Here is a 7,625-nt window from a genome sequence, read left to right on the forward strand (position 1 = left end):
CCACTCTGGGTCATTTTTTTGCTCTTTGCCTGTAAGTTGCAAAATGTTCTGAGTCCAGACCAAGTTTTTGAAACTTAAAAAAATTGTGTCATATAATGGAGAAGTTCATGTTTATACTGGAAATACCCGTGTACCCCCAAGTCACAGGGTTTTGTCCACCAGGTGCTGGGGCCACTATAGCCCAGCTGTGAGTGTCAGGGGGGAACCTGAGCAAGGGTCCTCCTGGAGCCCAACTCCTCAGATTCTCTCCTGTCCTGGAGGCACATTTGGTGCTGGCTCACCTCACACTCACCGTGCAGGGTCTCAGGGTGATATGAGGAGGGTCTCCTATTAGAACTCCCACCCTGGGGAGTCAGACTTGACTTCTAGGCTTCTCCCGGGAGGCCTGGGGGTGGTCAACCCTCAAGGTGTTTGCACTTTTCATGTCTGCTTTTCCCCTGGCAATACCATTAGGGCAAAGCAGCTTTAGTGCTCAGGATTCCACAGGCCTCTCTGAGGCCAGGCTTTTCCCTCAGAATTTGGTTTGATAGTTTCCTACTGTCTTGTCAGACCTTGTTTTCAGAAATTTATAGGGCGGTGCCTGTGGCTCAGTGAGTAAGGCGCTGGCCCCATATACCGAGGGTTGCAGGTTTGAACCTGGCCCCAGCCAAACTGCAACCAAAAAATAGCCGGGCGTTGTGGCGGGCACCTGTGGTCCCAGCTACTTGGGAGGCTGAGACAGGAGACTCGCTTGAGCCCAGGAGTTGGAGGTTGCTGTGAGCTTTGATGCTACGGCATGTCCCCAGGGGGACAGCTTGAGGCTCTGTCTCAAAAAGAAGAATAAATTTAGGAGTAAACCAGGGTGATGTGAGGATCAGGAGGGTTTTCTGAACTGGAAATGTAGAGAGAGAAAGAGAGAGAGAGAAGGAGGCAGGGACGAGAGGGGAGGAGGCAGGGGACTGGCGTCCTCACACCTAATGGCCACAAGGTAGGGGTATGTGGGACACCCCTACATACACAACTGAGGCACAACTACAACTTGGACTCTAACAAACACAAACAATGTCACTTAATCATCTGTACCCTCCTATTAACCTGAAATTTTACAAAAAGTCCTGCTTCTTAGCACCTCAAAGGAGAAAAGCTATAATTGAATAATATCACTGTCAGTAATCTAAGTTATAAAAGGTGGAGTCAAGATACCACTTTCCTTTTGATGCAGTTCACAGAGCATGTCCAGGGAGGAAAAACCTGGGTGAACTTCTCTAACTGACCGGCTCTCTTTAGATGGAGGAGAATGCAGTGGGGTGGAGGTGGTAGCTTCAAAAATCTACCAGCTTTTGAAATAAGAGAAGAAACCTCAGGAATAGATGACTAGAAAACTCCTTGGAAGACAAAAATCTTAATATTATCTTGGGTTTAAAATAAAAGAAACTTTGCTGTAAAAAAAATATAACAAGAAAAAGAAATGCTGGCAGCTTCCAGGGCCTTTTCAGAAGTGCTTGCCCAGAAGCTGCCAGCTGGGGAGATTAAGGCAGGCCTTCAGAGGGGCCTGCAGGGGGCCAGCAAGGTGTCCCAGCCTGTCCCTGACCCCCAGACCAAGGATGACATCCACATTTAACTCACACTGGATCTGTGGCCTCATATCTACAGTAACGAGGCAGCCAACTCGTTTCATTATCTTCATCCCCACTATCCTAGTTCTGTAGCCTACATGTCTTTTTCTTTTTCTTTTTTAGAGACAGGGTCTCTCTCTGTCACCTGGGCTAGAGTGCAGTGGCGTGATTATAACTCACTGTAAGCTCTAACTCCTCGGCTGAAGCAATCTCTTTGCCTTGGTCACCTGAGTAGCTAAGATTACAGGCATGCGCCACCACTGCTGGTTAATTTTTTATTTCAGATTAATATGAGTGTAAAAATGATTAGGTTACATCATTTGTGTTTCTAAGGTAAAGTTCAAGTTGTAGTTGAGCCTTTCATCCGGGGATGTCATTTATTTTTTTTCTAGCTCCTATGCCCAGGCTGGTTTTGAACCCCTGGGCTCCAGTGATCCTCCTGCCACAGCCCCATAAAGTGCAAGGATTACAGGCATGAGCTGTTACACCTAGTCTTGGTCTTTAAAAAAACCCACAATGACTACAATTCCCATTGTTCTCTGCTACCATAACATGGCCACTGCTATGTTCACGTCTAATCTTTCCACTGCCTCTGGGAGAGGAGTACTGTGTTTCTTCACTTTACTTGAGACCAGAAAAAGAATAAAATCTGTTTTTAGGGTGCTGAGAATGTCCTTTTTATGAAGATACGTAACATACAGAAAGAATGACTTATCTAGTTTTACCTGGTAACCACTTATGATGTGGCGTTACGATCAACAAGTTTTCTGCCTGGAAACTTTCACGTCAGCTTAAGGTTCTGCCCTTTCATGGTAGCCGGTGGTGAAGAGGCCCTGTGTTCACCCAGTAAAGACTCAGACAGTGGCAGCCTATAGACCTGGATTTGCTGCCCACTGGGAGTGAGCCCCTGAACAGGGAATGGAACCTCTTTGGGTCCCTGCAACATGGAGCTCAGAACGCCTGCCCTGTCCGCCTGGCAGGGCTGCATGCAACCTGGTCATGGCTGAGGAGCCGCTTCTCAGCTTTGCTCCAGGGTAACTAGCCCTGTATCATCCTCTGCTGCTGCTGTAACAAATTACCAGACTCATTAAATGACACGAACTTATTACCTTATAGTTTTGTAAGTGGGAAATCCAACGTGGGTCTTACTAAGCCAAAATCAAGGTGTCGACACAGCTGTTCTGCCTTCTGGAAGCTGAAGAGAATGATCTATTTCCTTGCCCTTTCTGGCTACTACAGGCCACCTTCCTCCAACCCTGAGGCCAGCCACCTGCCTGGCATCTCTCTGACCCCTCTCCCATTATCACGTCTCTTTCTTGCTCTTCTGCCTCCCCTTCCATATTGAAGGTCCTGTAATTACCCTGGGCCCACCTGGATAATCCAGGCTAATCGCCCTACTTTACTCCAATTCCACCTGCAACCTTAATTCCCCTTTTCCATGTAAGGTGACATATTCACAGGTTTTGGGGATTGGGACATAGACATTTTTGACAGCCATTCTTTTTTCTTTTCTTTCTTTCTTCTTCTTTTTTTTTTTGAGACAAAAAGTCTCACTCTGTCACCCTGGGTAGAATGCCCTGGAGTCATAGGCCACAACCTCAAACCCCTGGACTCCAGTGATCCTCGTGCCTCAGCCTCGAGAGTAACTGAGACTACAGGCACCCCCCACAATGCCAGCTAGTTTTTTTATCTTGAGTAGAGACAGGGTCTTGCTTTTGCTCAGGCTGGTCTTAAACTCCTGAGCTCAGGAGATTCACCCACCTAGGCCTCCCAGATTGCTAAGATTATAGGTGCAAGACACTGTGTCCGGCCTGACAGCCATTCTGATTACCACTAGCTTTAAACCTTCACCTCTCCAGTGAAAGTCTAAGTCTGGCCTCATCTCCTCAAGCAATGCTGAAGTAACAGGTCCAGGAATGAGTATGGTGCTCTGCAGGCCCTCAGCAAGCTAGGTGTGATGAGGGTGGAATGCAGTTATGGGTCCTCAAAACCCACGGAGGGAGCATGCTGGGAAAAACCAAACTATTAGAGCAGCAGATGGCATCAAATCTTAGTCACCTACTCTTGCGTTTCCAGGTGTGGATTTGGTCAAAAGCCAAGTTTATCAATAGGAAATTCGTAATGGAGGAACTTTACCAGCGCTTTCTAGATGGAGAATACAGCCACATGCCTCAAGAAGACGACCCATTCTGGGATCCCATCGAGGTGGTCCACTTGGGCTCAGCTCACATCTGGCTGCAGTCACTTGCCTACTGCATGAAGCTTGAGGAGCAAGTGGAGTTTCTGAACTGTGATGGGCTGGAGGAGGCCGTGCTGCACATCTCCATAGCCCCCTGCTCCCCGGCAGGACAGTGAGTGTCTCCCTGCCCCCCTTGCCTAGCTCTGGGTTAGTCACACATAGAAAATTCAGAGCAAGTCTAAGTTCTCCTGAGGAAGTGATCAACTTGGTGCCCTGAAGTGGTCAAATAAATGAGCTCATTCATTCAGAACTTGGCCTCATCAAATCTGATTTTTTGGTATGGCAGCCAAATCAGCCGATCTGAAATGCCCAATCACATTCGAGACAGCTCAGCACTGTGCTGGAGGACCCAAAGACTGAGGAGGACATTCCACATAAGGGCAGGTGTAGTAGAAAGAGCCTTGGGCAAGAGCCAGAAGAGCTAGGTTAGTCCCCAGCAAGGACCCTCAGCAGAGAAGCCAAGTGAACTATGCTTTTCCTACCAGCTCATTCTCCAGCTCATCCCTTCTCCATCCTTGGTACAGGCCTGATCACTTCTTGTGCCTTTTCTCAAGGGAGGGACAGAAATATCTGGCTTTCTCTATGCTGTCACTCACCTTCCTGTGGGCATGGACTTTGTTCTGAGTGATCAGTCCTGTCCTGAAGTCTGCCTCATTCCTTTCCACCCTCCTCTCAGGATAGCTCATCTGTTTTTCCTCTTCTGGCCATGGGCAGTTTCTTTTGCAAAAGCTATTTTAGCAGTCCTAAGCACACAGGCTGGCATGGGGCCAGGTCTGGGTGGCAGGGCCCTCTTAGGTTCCCACTGTGACTTTTCTGTCTTTCTGAAGAGGAAACCAGCTCCAGAAAGAGTGGGAGGTCAAGGTTCTGAGAACAAGCTGCCCAAAACTCATTATCCTGGGACACAAAGCAACTTTCCGGTCATTTGGCCGCCCGGGGCATTAAGGCTGCCTGACAGTTACATTTCCCTCTGCAAATTAATAAAGTAGCAGTCTAGTTTATAAGTTTCAAAATTTTCAGCTTGGTTGATATGAGAGTCCTCTGTTGGCAAGCTGTCCAAGTAAGTTTCTCAGCTTGTAGACTAGGGGTTGACTTTGGACTGTAAATAATTCACCAAGGAAAATGACCATTTGAGAGGCTGCATCTGGGCAGCCAACTGGCTTTCTCCTTTCCCACTGGGGACCAATCAAAATCTTCAATGTGATTTTGGCATCCACATCTGCTAGGGTTATCACAGGGACCTATTTATAGTCCTTTCTCGGGTGGCACCTGTGGCTCAGTGAGTAGGGCACTGGCCCCATATACTGAGGGTGGTGGTCTTGAACCCAGCCCTGGCCAAACTAACAAAAAAAAATAGCCAGGCATTATGGCATGTGCCTGTAGTCCCAGCTACTCAATAGGCTGAGGCAAGAGAATCACCTAAGCCTAAGAGCTGGAGGTTGCTCTGAGCTGTGATGCCACAGCACTCTACCAAGGGTGACAAAGTGAGACTCTGTCCTAAAAAAAAAAAAAAATATATATATATATAGTATACATATATATATACACATACATATATATATACACATACATACGTATAGGTAATATTATCAGCTGTAGAATTCATTCATTCACTCAAGAGACCCTAAACAAAAGAGCCCACTCTACACTGGTACATCAAGGTAAGATCAGGGCCTTCTCAAGGAGCTCCCAGGCTGGTGGACAAAGGACTCTCTCTCTCTATATATATATATGTGTGTGTGTGTATATATATACATATATAGAAAGAGTATATTACACTATATATAGAGTATATACACACACATACACATATAAAGAGAGTATATTATACACTATATATATAGAGAATATATATACACACACATATTTTTATATATAGAGTATATATACACACACACACATATATGTATAGAGAGAAAGAGATAGAGTATATTATACACTATATATAGAGTATATATATATATACACAGACACATATATATATACATATAGAGAGAGTATATAAACACACACACACACATATATATATATATAGAGAGAGAGAGAGAGAGAGTCCTTTGTCCACCAGCCTGGGAGCTCCTTGAGAAGGTCCAGGTCTTACCTTGATGTACCAGTGTAGAGTGGGCTCTTGTGTTAAGGGTCTCTTGAGTGAATGAATGAATTCCACAGCTGGTAATATTACCTATCCTTATGTCAGTGAAATTAGCTGTCTCTTAAGGATTCTATTTAATTCCCTTGACATCACAATCCTACCTTGCTTGGACCCAGCCTAACGGGAAGTCAACATTCACCTCTTCTGTTTGTACAGCACGTGGCGAGGAGGACATGGTTATTGACCCTCTGGAGATGCTGGGCAAGAGGACTGATTTCCAGATTCACATTGTCCAGTGCCTTGGAGTCAAGTGGCTAAAGGAGGAAGCAAGGCGGGGCATTCAGATAGGGTATGAGCCTGCACCTCGGAACCGCTCTGCACACCCCTGCCACGTGGCCCCTGGTGGGAGGCAGTCCCATTTGCCCTCAAGTTTTAAAAATGAATTTATCAGGAAATTTTCTGAAGTTTCTCTGTTTGATCAACTCCAAAACGACAATTTCCCTCCGTCTATTTAATGGGGAAGCCACACATCCCTTCAGGTCACTGTGCACTGAAACTTTTTATGGTGATTGACGCAGTAGAATTAGACATTTTTATTATCAGAAATAATACCCAGCAAAAGTGTATTATCTAAGTAAAATAGTTTTTGGTTTTGCTTTAGTTGGAAACAAAACAATATTATTCTATGGCAGAAGCACCAGGTATGCTTAAACTGAATAGGGTAAAGGGTATTAAAAGACAATAAAGGAGCAAACTCTGAAGAACAAAAACCAAACCTCTGCCTCACATTGAAAATCAGCAATTTTACACTAACTCAGTGGAAAATAATTATCAAAATCTTGTCCCCTTTTTGCTAGACATGTATTGTTATGCATGCAGGGAGGCTACCACATTAAGTAACTGTGGTGTTGCAGGCGGCAATCACTAGAATCAATTATAGGACTTCTTTTATCTACCTGATACATGCGCTGTAGATCTTTGGCACATCTGATCCTTTTCTGGCTTTAAACTATTTTATGTTCTTTTCTTAGGTACAGAATTTATGACTTTCCAAACACCATTTATACCAAACCTGTATGGAAAACTGTGAATCCTCAAATTGAAGAGATGATCCAATTTGCAGCCTTAAATGCATCTCAGGAGTTTCTGAATTATTTGCAGACCAATGCTCTCATTGTTGATTTATGGGGCCTCCAAGGTACTTTGTTTACTGATTCTTTTGCACAGCGCATTCTTCGATCACATATAAGGTCCCTACGTTTAGAGCTGCGGGAGAGGTAGGGGAAGGAGGCATCAGGGTCCTGACAGCAGTGAGCAAAGAGCCACCTTTTCCACTGGGCCCCTGCCTTCTTGCCCAGCAGGTGATCACATGGTTTAGCATCTCACACAACACTGGGGCTGCACAACTGAGATGCTTCTTTCCTTGATGGCATCTCTCCCATACTACAGAAGGCTGCGCTGAGCTGAGCTGCTCTCAGCTGGACCTCATGGTCACGGGCGAAGGTCCCATCATGGTGGACATCAAGAGAATTTCCACCATGAAGAATACAAGCCAGGTATGTTCATGTGACATTAAAATGGACAATACAGGTGACAGGTGATGGCTGCCTGAGCATTATCTGTCTTCTTTCCCCTTATTTCTCCATCTCCTCCTGCATAGCCTGAGGGGCTTATTAGTAAACACTGCCAGTCTCGATGGATA

The sequence above is a fragment of the Otolemur garnettii genome, unplaced genomic scaffold, assembly GCF_000181295.1.
Source record: "Otolemur garnettii isolate 467f Iridium unplaced genomic scaffold, OtoGar3 scaffold00141, whole genome shotgun sequence".
NCBI classification, from domain to species: domain Eukaryota; kingdom Metazoa; phylum Chordata; class Mammalia; order Primates; family Galagidae; genus Otolemur; species Otolemur garnettii.